Source organism: Macrobrachium nipponense, chromosome 6 (assembly GCF_015104395.2).
Source record: "Macrobrachium nipponense isolate FS-2020 chromosome 6, ASM1510439v2, whole genome shotgun sequence".
Classification (NCBI taxonomy): domain Eukaryota; kingdom Metazoa; phylum Arthropoda; class Malacostraca; order Decapoda; family Palaemonidae; genus Macrobrachium; species Macrobrachium nipponense.
Genome location: NC_061108.1, coordinates 46,751,144 through 46,773,643, shown reverse-complemented (window position 1 = coordinate 46,773,643; position 22,500 = coordinate 46,751,144). Strand labels below are relative to the sequence as shown.

Below are 22,500 nucleotides of genomic sequence, written 5' to 3'. Positions count from 1 at the left end.
TGCTGTTGTTCAGCAAATCTGGTTGCTCTCGGCAGGAAAAGATCATTGGTCAGTTGTGAATGTGGAATGTACAAGATTCGCTAATCAACTGCTTTATCGTTTAACCGGAGTTCATCCTGATATCCGACCAACTCCACCATTCATTAATCCACTCCATATCACGATTCAGACTAATGCTTTGCTACACCCACAAGGGTTACATTATTGGAATACTGAACGATGATATTTTTCAGACCAAAAACCATATCACGTTGATACATTGAAAATAACAGTGGACCAAGACCCTACCCTTTGGGACCCCAGACACAATAGCCCTTGTTGGTTCGCGGACGATACCATCAACAGCAACTGGCTCCTGCTTACCTGTGAGGAAATCTTAAGAGTAAACCTAAAACATATCCACTCACTCAAAGATTCTGAGGTTTAAATCGCAAGCAGCACTAAAACCTCTTAGAATGACTCCACACTCAAAACCCTAATCAAGGTTCTCTTGCAAATTGCATGTGAACTCGGAAAGAGCATCGCAGCTACCTAACTGCTTCCTATATGAATATTGACTATTAGCCAAGTCCTTTCGCTTCCACTAACTTATATACTTGCTTAAAATAAGTTTTTTTTTCAGCAACTTTTGGAGAGTACTTGGAGAATAGAGATTGGTTTGTAGTTACTGCAGTCTGCAGATATGCCATTCTCAAAACAAGCACTGTATTACTAAGCTTGAGTTCATCCGCAAAGATATTCCGTCGACATAAAAAGCTATAGCATCTACTAATCTTGGGGGAGATCACACCAGAAATCTTTTTTCAAAACAAAAGAAAGAAACCATCAGGATCTTCTCCAGCCTAACTATTAAGGTTATTCAAAATTTTCTTAACATTCTTAGAGCGAATTGCAAATATCATAAGAACGTGTTAAGGATGACAAGTATCAGGGAGAGAGAGATCCTCAGCTGATTGCTTATCTACAAAGCACGATGAAACTGTTCAGCTTTTTCCTCAGGGTCAGTAACCAACCTACCATCTTGTGTTAGTAGTGGAGGGATGGAAGACGAGCCTGGACCCAAGAGAGGGGCAAGAGGCCGAGTAATGCTATGCGGTGAATTTTATTCGCAGCAAGGCGAATGTCACGGCAAAAATGGAGTCATTTTCCTGTGAACGGTTTCGTCTACATATGCTGAATCAGGTCTGTTTGTCATGGAAAGCTCGTTTACATGTATCATCTGACCATGGCTGGTCATTTGTGTAGAATTTCATGACCTTTCTAGCGACATACTGATATAGCTATCAGTATTTCATTCAACTTCTTCTTGGGATCTGGAATATTAAGAGCCCAATAAGCTTCAGTACTGCGTTCCCAATTGTTTCTAGATTTCAGGCAGATCGTTTTACCAATGGTGGCTTTAGGGCTACAGTGTAATGATTGACAGATAGTACTATGTCCATCTCGGTGGCACGAAGGCCGGATGTGCCCATATACAATGTGTGTTTTTTAGGATCGTGTAATATTCACTTTGTGGTATTTTATATAATATATATATATATATATATATATATATATATATATATATATATATAATATATATATATATATATTGTGTGTGTGTGTGTCAGGGGGTCATTACCTAGTCACTCCCTGTTTTTGTATTAGGATTTTATTTCTATATATTTTGCTGAAAACATCTTTATTTAAAGTGGTATTCAAGAATGTTAAGTAACTCAGGCATTATATAACTCAAAGTTTATTAAGAATTGCCGCAAGAAAATAGCGTTACCTGGAAGAATTGCTTCATTATTGCTTTATTACTTTCAGCGACCACGCTGAAGTAGGCGGCGGCAGCACACGTTCAAGAAAATCAGTTGCGAATGTAGGAGGAATTTCGTGTATTGAAGCATGAGCTGTTAAACCTTCGTGAGTGCCATTTCAAGAGAGAGAAAACAGTTTATTGTGCAAAAAAAAAAAAAAAAAAAAAAAATAGCTTACAAAGCACAGCACAAGAGGCAACCCGGACGCGGTATGCGTATAGGGGAAAGCCCTCTTGAATGAATGGCATTGGCTGTGGTATTATACATACCTTTTCCACCCTATTGATTACTAGACAAACGTCATTCATCAGGGCTGATATGGTACTCGGGTAGTATTACAAAATTTAAATACTTAAAGATAACTATATTGGGAAATTACAATATGTTAAGTAGGAATTACCCATTAAGTGATTGCACTGTATAATTTGTCTTAAGTATTATAAAATGTGGAACTTTTATATATGCTGTTCAATAAAAAAAAATTATTTGAATGCCTGCATTACAAGATATACTACATTTTATCAGGTTTCTGTTGAGGTACACAATTGCTACGGAATAACATGTGGTATATGTACTTTAGAGTAAATAATGAGGAATGTCTTACTTTATAACAAGTTAGAACTTGAAATAATTACTTGACAGTATGAATGACGTTCAGATGACGTCAACACATCAGATTTTATATAAATATTATAAGAAAAATTAGATATACAACAGTTTTAATGATGCTAACAGGAAGCTCCAAAATAGGATGTACTACGATGTAGTTTATGCTCAATTTGCAAATATAATTGTTTAACGGAATGAGTTACATTTAGATGAGGTCAGCATATAAAATTTTTTATAAACCTTATAAAAAAAATTAAACCATAACAATTTTAATGATAACAGGTAACTGCAGAATAAGATGTACTGCAATTTAGTTACTGCACAATATGCAAATAATTATTTCACAGAAAGAATTGCGTTAAGATGAGGTCAACACATAAGGTTTTATGAAAATGTTGTAAAAAGTAGAAATACAAAAGTTTTTTGTTTATGATACTAGGTAGCTGCCGAATAAGACATACTACAATTTAATTTACGCGCAACATGATACAGTATATACAAGTACATTAACTATCTGCAATAAGCAAATTTTGGAAGTGTGTTGATAACCCTTTTCAGCAGACCAAGTTGTAGAAAATGCTTGAGTAGGTCAACTTCACTCAGTCCCAGTGGCCTGTGATGAGTAATCTCTTCACACTCCACGAGATAATGACTTAGAGTGTGCTTCCTTAACTCGCCACATAGTCTGCAGCATGTTTCTGATGGACTGACAGCTGCAGTACCTCCCAAAGGTATCGGCTCTGCATCCTTAGTCTGCTATATGTTGTTTGGTCTCTTCTGCTCTCCAGTCCACAAAGTTTGTAGTCGGGTGATTTTCCATCAGTAATTTCAAGGTGTTTTCTTATTGATGAGCGTTTCTTTAAGCATCTCTATTCTCTCATTGTATCTTCGCATTATTTCCATACCAACCGAGTCCTTCAACATACTCAGGGATAGTGTCAGTTTATAATCCACTCTCTCCTTCCTTGCGCCTTCTTTAGCAAGCTCGTCAGCTCTCATTGCCTTTGATTCCAATGTGTGAAGGCACCCATATGAATGCAACCATTCTGCTTGGTCGTCTTATCTGTGATAGCAGGTCTGTAGCTCTTCTCACTATGATATTTGATTCAGCTTTTCTTGGTGTTAGTGATTGCAGGGCACTCAGGCTATCTGTTGCTATTATGGCATTGTCCTTATTCCTATTTATGATACTCAGGGCAGCTGTAATACCTAACAGGTCTGACTGTAATATGGAGCATCCATCTGGTGATCGTAATGACAGAGAGTACACCTCCTCTCCATTCTGATACAGTTCCCCCGCTTCCTTCTCTACCATCTTCCGGAAGTGACCCATCTGTATAATAATGTAGCCGTTCCCCCTGAATACTGTCCAGCCTTTGAAAATAGTCATTCTTCACCAATGCAGGATTCATCTCTTCCTTTTTCCTTTTTAAAGCTGATAGCAATATCTCAGTCTCTGTTATGCTCCATGGGGGAGATGCCTTTTACATCTATCTTGGTTACGTCTAGGTATTCTTTCATGCTAGAATCCTCTATTATCTTGTTGCAGTAACCCAACCATTCTATAATCTTTTAGGATACCTGTGAAGTAGAGTATCTCTTGTTAATCCATCGTCATCCGTCATGATGGACCTATACAACTGGATGATTGCTTTTCTTGCTATTTTGTGATGTATTGGATGCAGACCTGCCTCATTCCTCAATATTTCTTGCCCGACACTTTTAGGTGCCGCTATTGTACTTCTTGCTGCCTTGTTCTGGATGATTTCTAGGATACCAATGTAGCTCTTCCTAAGTGGCAGCAACATGCTACTGCTGTAGTCAATTCTTGATCTTATTATTGATGTATAAAGTCGCTTCACCATAGGTACACTTGCACCCACAGAGCCACATAAAATATATTATATATATATATATATATATATATATATATATATCTATATATATAATATATATATATCATATATATAATAACATATATATATATAATATATACATATAATATAATACTATAATATATAAACTATATATATATATATATATATATATATATATACACCACACACACACAATAATATATATATATATACATATATTATATATAGCATTAATTATATATATCATATAATATATTATATAATATAATATATATACAACATATTTATACCATATATATTATATATATAATATATATATAACATGATATATACATTACACACACACACACACACACAACACACACACATATATATCATATAATATATATATATATATATACATATATATATATATATATATATATATATATACCATACATATACATATACACATACACACACACACACACACACACCACACACATATATATATATATATAATATTAATATATATATATATATATATATATATATGTTATTGATGTATAAAGTCGCTTCACCCATAGGTACACTTGCACCCACAGAGCCACATAATATATATATATATATATATATATATATATATATATATATTAAATTTATGTATATGTATGTCTGTATAATCGAGGTTTTATCTTATGGTTTAATAATTTTAGGTTGTAATATCAATAATCCTGACGGCTAAAAGTCTGAAGGCAGCCTTTGGCTCAAAGAAAATTAAGTGCGGGAAGGAAGAGTTGCAGTAGCTGCCACAATATAATATGTAACTGACGTTTATGCTCGAAGAAGACGGAAGGTTATAAGAGTCGGGAAACGAAGGCAGAAAAAGAATACCAAAGTTTGTCGTAAAGAAAACGAAACTCACTGAAACGGCAATTCGGTGCTGATTGGCTTCCAAAAAAAGGGAAATATGGAGAGAGGATTCGTGATAGGGGTCAAATGTTGAATACGACGAACAACACTGTAACGATGGAGAGAGAGAGAGAGAGAGAGATAGTTACAAGGATTAGGATGTCTCAAAGATTTGTTAGTCCATCCGAGGAGACATCGTGTGCTCACTTGGTATCTGTAGGAGCAGGTTTTACTGTTCATTCACAGTGTCCTAATGATTTTGTGTAGCTGTCTTTTAAACTCTTCCACACTGTTGCTGTTTACAACTTCTGGTGGCAGTTTATTCCATGTGTCAGATATCTTGTATGTAAAGAAGTTCTCACAATGGGATGTGTTGTATCTCTTCAGTTCTAGTTTCTATCCATGATTTCTTGTCTGGTTTTTGGTTAACGTAAATAGGTTACTGGCTACTTTTGTTATGCTTTTCAGTATTTTAAATGTTTCTAGAGAGAGAGAGAGAGAGAGAGAGAGAGAGAGAGAGAGAGAGAGAGAACCACATGGCAGCGGAAAAGAGACCAAGGGAAGAGGTCAGGGCGGGATCAAGGATCAAAGGAATCGCCAGTGATTCAATCCTATTGAGATAGAGACAAGAGGAGAAGAAGAAGAAGAAGCCCCAAAATATGAGAGTGCCTGCAGCGTGATCGCTTCTGCTGTCCTATTCGTAGGTAGCTGTGTAGATTTTGAGGGAAATTTCCCTCTGGACTTGTTCTCTCTCCTGGATGTTAGTAATCGCAGTTGTCACTCTTGATGTTGCTGCTGCTGCTGCTGTTTGTGCTTCGGGAGACTCTGCAGTTTGCGCTCGAACCCAAAGGCTCTCTCTCTCTCTCTCTCTCTCTCTGTTCAACCCTCTGAGTTCCTCACCCTCACCCTCCAGTGAAGCTGTTACCGGAAGAAAGGCTCTCTCTCTCTCTCTCTCTCTCTCTCTCTCTCTCTCTCTCTCTCTCTCTCTCTCCAGGTCGAAATGGAGTTTCCTGCTCCATTTTCCAAGTTTTATTTCGTTATTTAACTTTTACTAGTTCTCTCCTCACCCCTTTTTGGCGGCTTCAGCCCTTTTCATTTCCCTTTCATCTCGATCGGCTCCGCTTTTCCAGTCGCTACTTTTTCTTTTTCTTGTTTCTCTCTCTCTCTTTACTTATTTGGTTTCGCTGTCTTTGAGTTACGTCATAGCTGTCCGATATTTACTTGTTATTTATACTTGTTGTCTTGTACTAACCGTTTATATGTTTTGTGTGCTTTTGCACTTTTCTCCATTTTTCTTTATGGATTTGCTTGAGCTTTTCTCTCTGCTGGCAGCCGCATAATAAGTTATGCTGATTGTTATTCATGAAAAATATGTAGTGTGTGTGTGTGTACATGCAATATTGACCATCGGAACAAAAATGATTTCCAATCTTTAATTCATCTGCTTGCATTTGAAATATCCCAGTCTATTTTCTCGGCTTCCTTTAACCTCCCTCCGCCCCCCTCTATTCCTCCCCCTATCCTCCTCCCCCTCCCCCGTGCTGTTTCTGCACTTCTGCACCGCTCCCTGTGACCCCTATGGCTGGTTGCTGCCATATTGTTGTTCTCCCCGTGCTTTGATGTTCGGTTTGTCTGCTTCAGACTTTGATACTCCGTAAGTCAGAAATAGAAGGAAGCAAAAGAGGGTAAAAGAGGGGGGGGGGGATAAAGCGAAGGAAGTTGAAGACAACTCCAATGTTGCTCTCTCTCCTCTCTCTCTCTCTCTCTCTCTCTCTCTCTCTCTGACGAAATGGCTTAGAGGGAAAATGACCTGGGAAAGGACGGAAAGGAGCAATAAGAAAAAGATGTGAGTGAAAATCGATTTGACAGTAGAAAGAGTCGTAGTTGGGAAAGAGGCGAAAATGGTCGGTGTTGAGGTTTTGTGCTCCTGAGAAAAGGCGATATTCGTCGCTCCCAAATGCTACTTTTGGTGCTCATCGCTGCTTCTGTACTCCTTTTTTTTCTATTTTTTATTAAGAACTGACATGTTGGATCTCTTTTTATTAAGAAGTGACATGTTGGATCGATGAATTGATACAATCAGATTCTATCCTAGAGTATGAGGGAGTGATAGATTTGATAACAAAGGGCTAGTGTGTATCAGGTGATGTTAAGGTAAAGGATGAAAATCACTTGGATGCAGCTATGTCTCATACTATATAAGGAAAATATAGTGTGTTACAAAGCTTTCGTTTCTGTCTTTTCCCTGGCCGTGAAGTGCAGTGAGTTCCTTGCATTTGCTTTGATAGGGTTATGTTTTGACGATTAGATATCTCTTCATGGCATATGCTAGGTTGGGCACATTGATTTCTTTAGATGCTCGTTGTGACGATTTCGAGGCCAAGTAGACTGCTTGCTCTTCCATCTTGGATTGTTGGCGGTATTTCAGAATGTTTTTGAGAGGAAAGTGAGGCGGTCTGTGACAGTGAGCGAACGCCGAGTGCCAGCTGTATGATGATGGTAATAATGATTAGGCGCGTGGATGGATTTTTCCTTTCTTTTTTTCCAACGGGGCTTATTTTTGAAGGGGGGGGGGGGGGGGGGGGGAGGGGGGGGGGGGGGGCGGTGGGTGCCCCGTTGAACAACTTATGACTTCATATTCCTGGCTGGCACTCGGGGATTGCTCCGTTAGGGATAGGGATTGAGGGGGAAAGGGGAGGCCCTCTTGAAGTTCTAGTCTAATTAGTTAGCAGAGTAAGAGAGAAAGAGAAGAGAGGCGAAGGGTACAACACCCCCCCACCGCCACTCCCCTCCCCCACATCTCCCAACTTCTTAAAAAATTTGAGGCCCTCTTCTGTTGCCTTCGGTGGACAATTTACCAGTTCTCTTATTTTCGTTTGCTTTTGGTTACTTGCTTTACTAAAGAAAAAGTTGCCGTTCACGATGTCGTCTCCCAAGTAGATTGAGTGTGTCTTACTGCTGTACGTTTCATAAGGCTTGAGTTCGTTGTCTGTTGAAGGCCTGAGGAGCGATAACTTGCGGGAATGTTGACGCTCATCGCTCGGAAACGACCCGCGGCCTACCCGCTTTTGTTTTCCTTAACGACGGCGCCCGTCAACCGCCCCACTTTTTCCTTCTTTCATTTTCTAGTCCCAAGAACTTGAGTCCCCTTTTTTCTCCCACTAAAGATTTTATCCATAAACACATTCCCCTCCATTTATCAAAAACCGCTCCTACACCTTCACTTAGCCATTAAAGACGGAGAGGAGAGAAAGGGAGAAGAAAAAGAACGCCACTGCTCCTCTTGCCTTTAGTTATTTGCTTCGTAGAGGCTTAGCCATATCCCTCCCTCCCTCCCTCCCTCGGGGAATGATTTGAAAAATATCTCAACACTCCCAGAGCGCTCAGAGCGGGATATTTTCACTGGGATGAAAATTCCTGTGCTTTTCCATCATTTTGTTGTTCTCGTTACAATGAACCGGAATTGTCGTAGGTATAAATGACGGAGAGGAGGAGGAGGAAGAGAAACATCGTTGAAAACGATAAAAAGAATGAGGGGAGAAAAGGAGAAGTCTCGACGTCTGTTCTTCATCGTTTTTCCAGAAATCCATTTCACTTAACACTGAGCACCTCAACTGAAAGACATGAACGAATTTGCTGGATGGGAGTCAGGACTCTTAGAATAAAAAGTTTCCGAACACTCGACATAAAGTCCGATGCCCCGCGTAGGGGTGGGGGGGCTAGTGCCGTCAGTATACCTCATGCGGTACACTGTAGGCAGTATTTAAGGTTCTTTTAGTGTCCCTTCGGCCCCTAGCTGCAACGTCTGTCTTTCCTTTTACTGTACTTCCGTCCATATCCTCTTTCTTCCATCTTACTCTCCACCCTCATCATAGTGCAGCTGCGAGGTTTTCATCTTGTTACACCTTTCAAGCCTTTTTACATACAATTTCCGTTTCAATGCTTAATGACCTTTCCGATTCCAGGCTTATCATGATAAGCGGAGTACAGAGCAGTGTCTATACTACTGTAATATAATGTCATGATTGTGTGCACTTTTCGTAATTCAAAAGTCAAGAATGATAATAAATTTCCAGTTATCGTGTTTTGAACCGATTTCTATCATTTTACTAAATTCAACAAGCCATATTCAGTATATATACTAGCTGACCAACCCAACGCTGCCCTGGAAAACTGAATGACAACTGATAAACTTGGACATGAAGGGCATCGGGAGTGTGTGTATTCATCCCAGCAACCTCGAAAGCTATTGATTAGACTAATATGTGTCATGTTTTACTTTTTCACCCTTTCTCATCAATCCCCTTCCTATCAGGGCTAAGATTGGACTTCAGACATCAGGAGTGTGTCTATTCATCTCAGCAACCTCGAAAACTATGGATTAGACACTAATAACTGGCGTTTTCTGTTATTTTTACGTGTCCCCCCTTCTCATCCCTCTTCCTATCAGGGTTGAACATGGACTTAAAGGGTATTGGGAGTGTCACTATTCGTCTTTATCTCTCTGTCTGTGTCTCACTCTCCAAACCTTTGGGGCCAGTGATATCTAACCCCCACAATTTTCTTTTCCAGATGGTAAGTCATATGCATTACAAATTTAGTGGAAATTGTTGTGTTCCAAAGTGCATGTGGCACACACATCCATAGATATGTGTGTGTGTGTGTATATATATATATATATATATAATATATATATATATATATATATATATATATATATATATATTTACAGATACACATACGCACTTATACCACACTCACACACAGAGGTGAGTATTTCAATATATGGATGTCCTTGGTTTCGAATAGTACCGAAGAAACTGGCTGGTTAAGCCCTTCTTGCGTAGAATGTGTATTGTGTGTTGTGCATGTTGTTTTGCCCTCGATTTCACGTGTTGTTAGGTATGCTCAAGATAGCAGTGTAGAGTAAAAGGAAAGTTACACAGAGCAGATTAATTTTGTAACATTCTGACATTTTGAAAATGTCTCTACATCAGGTGTAAAAAAAATAATTAAAATAATTTTCTAGTATTTATTATGAACATATTACATTTATGTATATAGAAACTTTGTCAGTGTATATTCTGTAAATGCATTTCCAGATAGACAGAAAGAAAGGAACTAATCGATCGAAACAGTAAATTAGATACCTGGTTGTTGTAGACTGTTGTGGTTGGCATCGAGGGAGGGGACAGAAAAAGGGGAGATAAAGCACTAGGCTTAGTCGTCGCTCAGTTTAAAATGTATACCATCCAAACGCGAGGTTTTCGACGAGCTAATCCTCATCCCACCTGGGTGAAACCAGGCATAAGCTATTCATAAAATTTCTCTCTCTCTCTCTCTCTCTCTCTCTCTCTCTCTCTCTCTCTGACGACAATCCGTGCATAGTCTCATTGTATCCGCGTCCCCCTCCCCGATAGGTTTTAGGAGATTAAACAAGACAAATTTCAAACCTGTTTTTTTACTCTCTCAGATGAGAGAGAGAGAGAGATCTGAGCCTCAGTAGCTTTTCCTCAAGAGTTATGTTGTGTATTTAGAATGGTTGTAGAATATCGTGGGCAAGAGGCGACGCGAATTTACGCTTTGTTTAGAACATTAAAGGAGTTACGATGGTCTTCGAAGACGAAGGATTTTCGCTCTTGCGCCTTAGTTTTTAAAGTAGTGATGGTGGAATCATTTTTTTTAAAGCTATGATGGTGAAAACAATGAAATGATCATTCTTGTAAGTCAGTTGACAATGAAGAGAGAGAGGGAGCGAGGTTTCTTGGACTCTCAGCCTTCACATTCTCGTCAAGTCTTGGGGTGAAGTTGCCAGCCCCATCCATGCTTTTCACTCAGGCTACAACTCACTGCAGTATACACTATAGAGTGATCAGGAATATAATTCAGTGCTTAGGTCAGCAGAGACAATGCGTGATGATCATTAGTGTTACTGTGTGCGTGGAGTGTCAGAAGTGACGGTTATATTGTCAATTTTTTTTCAGTTGCGTCTTGCTGTGTATCTAGAACAATAAGTTGCTCTGCACGTTCTTGTTTTCAGAATGACAGTTACTTCTTACCGAGACCCATTTCTCTGTCTCGAGCTGTAGGAGTAGGACGCGATGACCACACTGTATTAGAATAACCACGAAAGATAAATACGTTTAGTGTTTGTTAGTTGCTTGCCTTTGCTTGTGTTGTTAGCGAAGGTTTATTCTTGTACTGGTTATGCGAGTTTAACTTGTCGTGGAGTTAGTTCATGTCGTCCTTTATTCGCTTCCTCCCCTCCCCCTCCTCTTCCTCTTCGCCCTGGTTCTCCCTCTTCCTTTTCCTTTTCCGTCCTCCTCCTCCTCCTCCTCCTCCTCCTCCTCATCCTCATCCTCATCCTCCTCTCCTCCATTCTCATTCTCCCGAACGTGTTTTGACGGATCCTCGCGCGTACTTTCTGATCCGATTTTCCTCGAAATTGGGTAGGTTTGCTCTTGGGCTAATGTCCTCTCTCTCTCTCTCTCTCTCTCTCTCTCTCTCTCTCTCTCTCTCTCTCTCTCTCTCTCTCTCTCTGTCAGTGAGTGAGGGCTCTGTAAAACCTACAGAATTGTGATTTCGGCGGCAGGTCAAGTGCTTCGAGACCTAGTGTGTTGTATCACGAACAGTAGATTTTTTGCTTTAAATCATAAAGAATGTTTATATCATTGTTCTAGGCAAGGGAGAGCTAGTGTTTTTTTTCTTTCCAAAGAATATTTCATTTGAGGCGCCGACTCATGTCTGGTTTTGAAATATGAAATAGCAGTTTTAAAAAACCGTCCGCTTTGATGTGATATTATTTTCATTTTCAGATATCGTATTAATTTATATACATTTTATTTTTAGACAACAGATTTACCTTTAGATAATTCGTATTCTTTGATGTGTTGTAGGTTTTCATGTCGACCATTCTGTTAACGTTTACCAGTATTTATCTTTTATATGAATATTTACTGCTTTAGTGGCTCTACTTAGTTTTTGGGTATTTGGTGAAGACTGGGTTACCATACGCTGTATTGTAAATGGGAAAAATTGGAAGATTCTGTGCTTTAAATGATGCATTTTATGCTTCTTTTTGACGATTGATCATCGCCCAGGAAGTCGTTCGAATGACAGAAGAAAGTTATTGTATGTGGTGTGTCCTACAAATAGACGAGTGTCTTGAATTTGTTATATTTATCCTTTGTTTTCATATGTAGTTACGTACTTGCGTCGTCGTCGTCGTCGTCGTCATTATACTTGAGATATTTCCGAAATCTAATCAATGTAATGGCCACTCACATAACGCTACTTCATTATTGGATATTCTTAATGAAGACTTGGCTCCGAGGCTTGCATTGGAAACGTTAAAAATTATGGTGTAAGACGCTTGCTAGTTCTGCTGGTAAATGCATACACACACACACCACCATATATCCAGCTATCTATCTGTCGATCTATATGTGTATGTATATGTATACGTGGTCCACGTCAGACGTACGTTGAACCTACGTGTTGCACGGGCGATGAGACGAGGTCTGGAGGCCCAAAAACGTGCGCAGAACTTGCGCAGGACCTAGGGTCAACTTATGGCCAGCACAGGTTGACTGTACGGCCCGTACGTGCATCCTACTGCGCCGTACGGATAACCTGTGCTGGCCGTAAGTTGGACCTGCGTCAGTGGCCAGGTATAAATGGACCAAGGACAATACAGTAGTACTATATTGGCCTTGAAATGGACCTACGTTCTACCTACGTCTAGTTAACACGTAGGGAGGACGTAGAATCTGTTGATCCTTCCACAAATCTGCTACGTCCAAGGAACGTGCTCAAAAAGACGCAGGTTCGACGCACGTGTAGGGCCACGTTTTCTCAAAAATCAGCACGTAGACTGCACGTAGCAGCACATACGTCTAAATGTGACAATAGTATAACGAAGGATATCACAGGTTGAAATTAAAGTGACGTTTTTACGAAGCTATTTATATTTTTTCTTTTTGCAACTCTTCATTCAGTGGTACAATAGATCCTCTTGGAATGTCTCATAACGGTTCAATCTGTCTCTCTGTCTATGTCTGTGTAAGGCCAGTCTCGCAGCGCCACTTGGGTTGCACATATTATTAAAAAATAACATTTTCATCTGTTTTTATTTTGAACGAGTTGACATTCTGGCCGTTGTTGTAATGAAAAGGGAAAGGACAAAAACAGCTGTAAGAATATCTTGCTCGCAGTCAAAGGGATCACATTTTACTCCTTTGCGAGTTTTCCATGGGAACTTCATGAAAAGCAGATGAGAGCTTTGCCGGTGGATGTCATTCGAGCATTTTCGTCATTAAAAATAGTTGCATTAGGTGCCCTGTTGAAAAGGAATTCCCAAGGGCCTCTTCCTTTTTCCGATGCCATTTGTTGACTCATGACCTTTAGCGGGTACTTTAGGAAATTACCTCCGTGTGTGGGTATTATGCGAACAGAGCATGGAGTCTCTATTGTCATTCACATTTCTTTTCGTATTTTCGTATATAAATATTTGCGTTGTTTTTCATGTTGGCTCTTTTTGAACATATTGTGGGCGTTCATGTGAAGCGAAAAAATCGTGCTTGTTAATGTAAATCGCTGGGCTTCAGGATTAAGTTGCTTCTTTCGACGAAATTGTTATTGGGTAAGCCTCTTACGTTTATCAGATTACGCATTTTAAATAGAATCGGAAATTGGTTTTGGATAATCAGTTGGGGAATTTAAGAAAGGTCTGCCTTTCCGAACGCTTTTTGTTACTCCTTGAACATTTTTCTATTACTCCTTATAATTAAAAAGAATTTCATCCATCTTTATAGTTATTTATGATAGGCTGGTTTTAGCTGTGACACCATTTACAAAGGTCCTTGTACATATTTTCGTCAGTATACCATTTCATAGAAACTTGATGTTTGTGTAAAGGTTCCTTTTCACAATGTAAAGACGACGACCTCTTAATGAGTTTTCTTGAGATTCTTGTTGTCAAGTCTGGTTAGCGATTATGAGTCGCTATAATTATATTTGTTTATTTCTTCGCGGCATTTGGCCACCAGTTTGTCGGTGTTGCTACGTTCTCTCTCTCTCTCTCTCTCTCTCTCTCTCTCTTCTCTCTCTCTCTCTATCTCGCTCTCCATCTCCAGTAGGTCTTCTCTCTCTCTCTCTCTCTCTATCCATTGTTGAAGTGCATCAGTCACTATTGATAGAGGTTCACCTGTAGAAATAAAAAAAAAGTCCCATATTACTTTTGGGCATCTTTGTGTATTTCTCTTAGTCCTTATAAATGTTACTGTACGCTGTCCTTTCATCGTGGACGTTTGTCACTTCGGCCACTGAGATTGAATTGTGTGGAGCCAGTGGCTTTTTGTGGCTTTTTTTCGTGACAGGAGTCGGGCAGTGACGGTGAATTCAAGGTTTGGGGCAGAACGGAAATTCCAATATATGCGGCGCCGTTTACTATGCACTGTAAGCACTATCTAAGGTTCTTTGCAACATCCTGCTAGCTGCTACCCTTTTATTCTTTTTACTGTACCTCCGTTCATTTGTTCTTTCTGCCATCTTGCTATCGACCCTTTCCTAGCAATAATCGTTGACTACTGCAACTGCGAAGTTTTCTTCCTGTTACACGTGAAAAGTTTTCTACTCTCATTTTTCCTTTCAGCGCTGAATGACCTCATAGGTTCCGGCTCTTGGCCTTTCACCTAAATTCCTGGTTTGTTTTCCTTTCAGCGCTGAATGACCTCATAGGTTCCGGCTCTTGGCCTTTCACCTAAATTCTGTTTTGTTCTATTCCCAGCGTGGCCTTCGAGGATCATCGGTCACTCGCTTCTCGTGTTGTACCTTCATGAAGCTGCCCTACGGAGGTCGTCCTGATCGCATATATATGCATTTTCAACTTTTATGAAGCATAGCTGTTGTGCGAATTTGATTTTGTTCTAAGATTTAATATAAATAAAACTGGTATTCATGTTCGCGAATATGATTCATTGCCACTCTTTTTAATACGGAAGTAAGGGATCCTTCTGACGCCAAGCAGCTAAGGAGGGAGGGAGGGTGTCAAAGGAATCCAGACTTCAGTTTAATGAACTGTTTTTTATTCGGACCATTTTTACTCCAGTGTTCTTGACGAGTCTTCGATAGGATGATTTCTAATTTGTAAGTGGAATTGTTTTGAATGTCTTTGTTATTTACACAGTCTGATAAAGGTAAATGCTTCAAGTGCATTTCGAGAAACCCTATTTTGGTTTAACCCAGATGAGACACGCACCCTAATGCTCCTTTGTAGCCCAGGCTCGAAGGAAACCAGGACAGCGAAAAGGAAGGAAATGGCTTGTTTCTTGTGGAGAGTTCCATTTGACGTATCAGAATGTAGAGCGCCGGATAAATGCGCCTTTAAGCACAATAGTTAAAAGGTGGCTGTGTTTTGCGATATCTTCAATTTTGCAGAACTTGTCGCCAGCCTGAATTTTATTTCTGTTATTATAAAATTCACATTCGCAAGTATTCGTTGTCAACTCGGACTTGTAGTAGAAATTTCACATCTTGACTTTTTCAGGCAAAAAAGTTTCAAGTTTTTGAGAGGTTCGCATTATTGAAAAGATAGTTCTTTCTGCTTGAATGTCTTTCATGACGGAATTGTTTGTAACCACAAAAAGACTTTAGTGGAGGGGAAATGATGAGGCCAAGGGTCTTTGACGGTTAAGTTGGTGAGGAAGAGAAGACGTTCCTTGCCCTTATTTCAGAGAAAGAAGCCCAGTGCGATACTCGGGGATCTTTTGGCGCCTTGGCTACACACACCAGTGGCGTTTATCTTTTAAAGTAGAGATAACTTGCACTGATGTCAGAGTCACTGCGGCAAAGTTGTAGTTGAATCGGTAAAAGGTTATGATAATCATCTGCAGATGAAAGATCGTAATTGTGTAGCGAACAGGTCGAGGAAAATAATACAAAAAAGTGACATGGTGTATATTTGAAAAAACTCACAGAGATGGTATTACCGGGATATTTTTTAATATTTTATGGGTTTCTGATTTTTATAATGCATTTAGCACTGCAGCGCGAGCGACAATTATTTGTTTTTTTTACTCTAATGGATCCAAATTCAGATACTTGTTGCACTGAAGTAGAAAGAAAACTAGAACTGTATATTTAATTATTTTGATTTGGTTAAATGGAAAAAAAGTGAACTTGTGATTTTTCTGTCGAGTAGAAATGTATTGAGTGATGTGCTTAGTTGAAACTGTTGGCGTTTCTAACGGGTCTGTATTCTTTTTATGCTTTCAAAATGAGGTCACCGTTAATGAATAATATATTCATTGATGTTATTTGTGTTGGTGATGGCCAAAGTTTAAAATGTTATTTTATTGTGTTTCATGTTGTTCCCTCCCTGGTCCGCTGACGCAAATGTTCACCTTTCGACGGAGATGGGCTTCACATTCGTTCTGTTAAAAAAAACGGCCAAAAGCGGCTTTTGATGTTATTCCGAGTAAATGGGGATGTTAAGTATGATGGTCATTTTAGGTTCTTTGACTTGCAGTGTTGTGCAACGTCCATTTTGCCCGAAGGCTCTTTGGCTACATCATGAAATGTATGTCACGAAGAGGGGACAACTGGACAGGTCAACCACGGGTTCTGTCGTTTTGGGTTTGATTATGTATCAAAAGTAAGTGTACGTGTATTCTTTACGTTTAATGTAAATTACTTTAGGATGTGTACGCTGGAAAAAGACCGTTTTGGTATAACACTGGACTTTTGAAAGCCGTGTTTTGACCTCTTTGGCCTTCTAGTACCATTATGGAGAGTGCTTGTGAGAAGTTCTGCCAGGACCTCAGATGTGGGTGCACAGTTGTGGGGTAATACGCTGGCGATTGGGGATAGTGAAGACATATTGGTGACTAGTACAAGAGTTTAAAAGTATTTTCAGGAGGAGAAAGTGGAAAGTAAATGGGAACAAGAGTTAGGGTGCTATGGCAGTTGGAAGTTGGAGACCTAGAAATTGGAACACTGAAGGTTGGCTTATGATGGTTGATGTCAGCAGCTGATTCACTGAGGCATTTGGAAGTGAAAGCAGCGGTTTCTGGAAGAATGGAAGATGAGGTCTCCCAGAATAGGTAAGAATAGGCGAAGGTTTTACTTCAGGTGAGGTATTCATGGTGAAGGCAAACAAAAGAAAAGATTGAAACTGCTCAGATATGTTCAATGTATGTTTTGCATAATCACTACGGACAGTAAATTGTTTAATGTAAAATGCTGAATTATTATCGTGAATATACTAGAAAGGGGTAAGATGATGAGCAGAGGTCAAAGAACAGATTCAAGTGCGGTGAGAGTTTGGTCATGTGAAATAAATGGTGACGATGGATTGGCGAAAACAGTCTATAACTGGAACTCTTAGGGGAAGAACGAGTAGGAATTGGGCTTAGATGATATAGAAAAGGTTTGATAGGCGGTTAATATCAAGGAGCGTGTTGTGTGTGCGTGCGTGTGCGCCGGGGGGGGGGGGGGGGGGGTCAGTGCGCTGTTGATATGAGACTAATGTTGTGGAAGTTTTCTGCCGGGGTTGTTCACTCATAAATCAGTATGAACGTACCAGTGACCATAGTTTCGTTTTGTTCTCTGGAATCATCCTCTCTCCTGGTTATCAGCTTTTTATATATATATATATATATATATATATATATATATAGATATAGATATATAGATATAGATATAAGATATATTATTTAGTTGTGTGTGCGTAGATATTCACATCCTCTTCACCAGTAAGTCAGAAATAGCCTTGGCAAATTTATAAGTGTAATGCGTCCAATAATATTGTTTATCATAATTGAAATATTAATTTTAGAAATTTTGGAGTTACTCTTTTCCAACAAAAGATCATCCATAAATACACTCAGATGGACAACTACCGATGACAGTCATGAAACTAAGGCAGAAGAGTAGATGTCGGCCATGATTACCAACGTGTCATTGCCCCGCTAAAGTTAAAATTGCAAAAAAGGTAACAAAAATGTGAACAAATGATCTAGTTTCATTACCGTATAGCTTCTAAAAGGTGAGCAGTGAGAGGCTTTGGAATTGAATGCCGAAGTAGATTTGCAGTTCTAGAAACCATATTTGAGAAGATGATGACAAGTGAATTCTGCTCTAACAATTGTGCATCAAACTTCTGGAAAAGAAGTTCAGGTTTATGGAATAACAAGATAAGAACCTTGAATGTCGGATGAGACCTGGGATACAATAAAGGGGAGACCAGAGTAAAAGGTATTTGTTGACCAAACTTCTTAGAGGAGCTGAAGTTTAACCAGATCAAGAACAGAGGAGAGAACATTTGGACAAGAGGCTTATGATGTTGATTATGTGATGGGCGAAAAGGAAAGAGAAGCACTTTATTATGGAGAGAATAAAAAGAAAACATACAAGCACAGCACAACAACAGGCAACCCAGGCGCGGTGTGCGTTTATTGAGAAAAACTCCTGTCCAAATAGGCGGTGGGTCAATAGCAGCAAGAGAAGGTGAAAGACAACGTAAGACAGAACTGGTTTTGTGAGGTCATGAATAGGAAACTTGTGGAGGAGGAGGAGGAAGCTTAGGGAAGAGAGAGTGGGGGGATTTCACGGAGGTTTTCGGCGTCACGAGGAGATGATGACGACGACGACGGTAATTATTGAAGGTGCTGTCGGTGCAAACTTGTTTGTGTCAAGATAGTTGAGACGAAGCCTGTGGGCGTCTGGGTCGTCCCTGCCTCTCCCTTGCAAGGCGTTTCGTCAAGTTAATTCACCTAACCACTCCTGATGATTATTTACGGCTTGATAAACGTCGTCTAACCAATTAAGGGGGCTCAGGTACTCTCCACCTGTAGTCTGATAAGGGCCTCCTTCCCGAGGGCTTATATGGAAGGCCTTTTTATTTTCTTGCCTTAATTTGTAGAACCTTTAGATGCCATTGCTTACCCAAATGGGTCTCGACCTGACTTAAAACTTTGAGTTAACGTGTTTTTGTAACGTAAATGGGTTAACTTGTTTTGTAGCCTTTAGGTAAAATTTATGATATTGTTTTTAGACCTTTTCTATTGATTAGTAATTCATCTTACAAGTGCGTATATTGTTTCATAGGTAATATGTATCTAATATTCACCGTAGATTTTGGAATATTGTGAGTATTGGTTGTTGGAGAATCTTTCACCTAAACGGTCTTCAAGGTAGTGATTGACAAGCTATTCGATTCTTGGGAGAAGCAGAATTGGAATCGAGTATGAGCATTGCGACCAAGTTACAGTGTGGGTAACTCGCGGTAAAGAATCACAAACTATTTTATGTATTATATTTAGAAATCTTATTAATATGGTTGTAGCTTCCCCATTAATAACTAGCGTTAATTTATTAATGTACAATTGGCGTCTGTTAATTTAAGGTAACACTTCTCCAATTTCCCATACATATCGTCAAGGTTCAACTTATGAAGGAAAAGACAAAAATTGCAGCAATGTTGTTCTCTCTGTTCACACTCTTGCTAACGGTGGTTTCAACCATTAACTTACAACAACCACCAGAGATGTATATACTTAAAAAAAACAATGGAACCACACTCCAGTATATATGTAGGTGAGTATTTAAAAAATATATTGAAACGAGTTTAAGCAAATAAAAAAAAATTAAGATTAGCAAGTAGAAGAAAACAAACAGATGTAGGAGACACCAGTCACACCTGCACAAAGCTTTGCAAGACTGACTCGTTTCACTCGAGTGAGAATCACAAGCTCTCCTGCTGAATGGAAGTGTGCAATCTGAGGGCGTGGAGTCTACTTCTTTCGCGTAAACACAACAAAGAAAATAAAATACCAAACATCAGAAATCTACCACTCACGCTGCTACGTGTATTACACGCACACAATGTCCCGGACAAAATCATAAATAATTGTGCGAATCATGCAATTTGACAAAATGCCAGTCATTTGAACTAAAAAACGATCAGTAGACAAATTTCACGCTCATTTAGATCTACTATCACAGCCTCCTCCTCGTGATACTTGGAAAAATAACTTTCCTGTTAAAACTTGGAGAGCACACACCTACAATATATATTATATATATATATATATATATATATATCTATATATATATATATATATATATATATATAGTATATATATATATATATATATATATATATATATACATATACACACACACACATACATACAATACACACAGGGTGTCCATAAGTCCCAGTACCATTTCAATTATTTATTGTTTGTAATGGTACTGGAACTTATGGACACCTTGTATATTATATATATATATATATATATATATATATATATATATATATATATATATATATATATATATATACATACTACATATACATATACATCGAGCTACAAATGTCCTTTGATATCTAATTCACTCTACCTTCGGAATTGATATATTTTTTTCATATATGCTTAACCAAAGGGGAATTTGATTAGACGATAATAGAATTGTCGGCGCCCAGGCACGAACCCAGGACACCATACAAATCCAGGAAACGTCAGTGAAGCTTTTACCCACTCTACCACCGCGGTAAAAGCTTCACTGACGTTCCTGGATATGTATGGTGTCCTGGGTTCGCGCCTGGGCGCCGACAATTCTATTATCGCCTAATGAAATTCCCCTTCGGTTAAGCATATATGAAAATATATTAATTCCGAGGTAGAATGAATGAGATATTAAAGGACATTTGTAGCTCGATGTATGTATATGAATCACGGTAATGTGATATGACCTATATATATGTGTGTGTATATTACATATATATATATATATTATATCTATATATATATAGTATATATTATATATATAGGGTATATATTGGGATTAGGATGTCTCAAAGACTTGTTAGTCCATCCCAGGAGACATCGTGTGCTTACTTATTTCTAGGAGCAGGTTTTACTGTTCATTCACAGTGTCCTAATGATTTTGTCTAGCTTTCTTTTAAACTCTTCCACACTGTTGCTGTTTACAATTTCTGGTGGCAGTTTATTCCATGTGTCACACATTTTGTATGTAAAGAAGTTCCCACAATGGGATGTGTTGTATCTCTTCAGTTTTAGTTTCCATCCTTATTTCTTGTTTGGTTTTCGTTTAACGTAAATAGGTTACTGTCTACTTTTGTTATGCTTTTCAGTATTTAAAATGTATCTATTAGTTGTCCTCGCAATCGTCGTGTTTCTAAGCCATACATGTTCAGACTCTCTAGTCATCTTGGGTAACCTATTTGCCTGATGGATGAAGAGAGGAGAGAGAGAGAGAGAGAGAGAGAGAGAGAGAGAGAGAGAGAGAGAACGCACGCACGCACGCAAACAAGGCTATGATAGTAGACCTAAATGAGCGTTTAATTTGTCGACTGATGGTTTTTTTTTTTTTTTTTTTTAGTTCAAATGAGTGTCATTTTGACAAAATGCATGATTCGCACTATTATTTATTATGCTGTCCGGGACGCTCTGTGCTTGTAATAAACGTTGCAGCGTGAATGGTATTTTCTTTGTTCTGTTTAAGCACACTCATTTATGTCCTTGAACAAACAAATAATTGCCTATTTCTAACATTTGATTGTATGGGTAGTTTTCGCGACAAAGAACTCTATAGAATTCGCAGACATGTAAATCCCCTTCATATCCAAAGATGTATAAATCGGGTGGAGCGTCAAGTGAATGCTGCAAAAAATGTATAAAGCCTTGAATGAGGTTCTGGTGGTATCAGTACATTTCAAGGACCCAAAGATTGGAGTCGTCTTTTTTTCTTTTTTTTTGCGGAAGGCTGCATCTAAGGAAAACTTGTTAGAAATTCGGGTGCTTTGTTTTGGCTTCACTATTCTGATGAGAAGAGAGCGGGTGTTACCTTCCTTAAGATAACTTTATTGCAGTCAATATTATAGTTTGGTAGTTTCCTTAGAGTAGCCGTTCGCAGGTAGTAAGTATGGTTACATTGGTTTCGGTAGAAAACCTTGAGAATGCGCACAACTTTATAATGCCTACTATTTTCGGGTGGGGTGGGGTTGTGTTTTTGCGTCGTTGGGTGTTTCAATGTTTTCAGTTCTTACAGATAGCGTGAGTTTGGTCTATGGTATCAGCCGTATCTAGAATGTAAAAATCCTCATATCGGTTGTTTCATCTTACTGAAGGCCTCTTTTGCAATTGTCAAACAGTCTCATTTCAGTCTCTGTCGGTTTTGACGAGCGTCATCTTGCAGGCCACTATGAGAGGCTGATCTTGAACGCTTCACCTGTGACGTCAATGGTGTTGTCAGCATTTTCCCAAAATGTGTGTCAGCATTAATGTCTCAGTATG

General features: G+C 39.0%; 1 protein-coding gene across 4 annotated transcripts in view; it reads left to right on the top strand.

The window, feature by feature from the left end:
- LOC135216851 (uncharacterized) overlaps positions 1-22,500 on the top strand; it is a 259,498-nt gene that overhangs the window by 172,635 nt on the left and 64,363 nt on the right. Inside the window, exon 3 of one of the 4 annotated variants that reach the window (XR_010314941.1) lies at positions 1,810-1,908. The exons of the other annotated variants lie outside the window; for them this stretch is intronic. The gene's annotated coding sequence lies outside the window, so the exon portion shown is untranslated. The remainder of the gene's footprint in view (positions 1-1,809; positions 1,909-22,500) is intronic. 4 annotated transcript variants of the gene reach the window in all.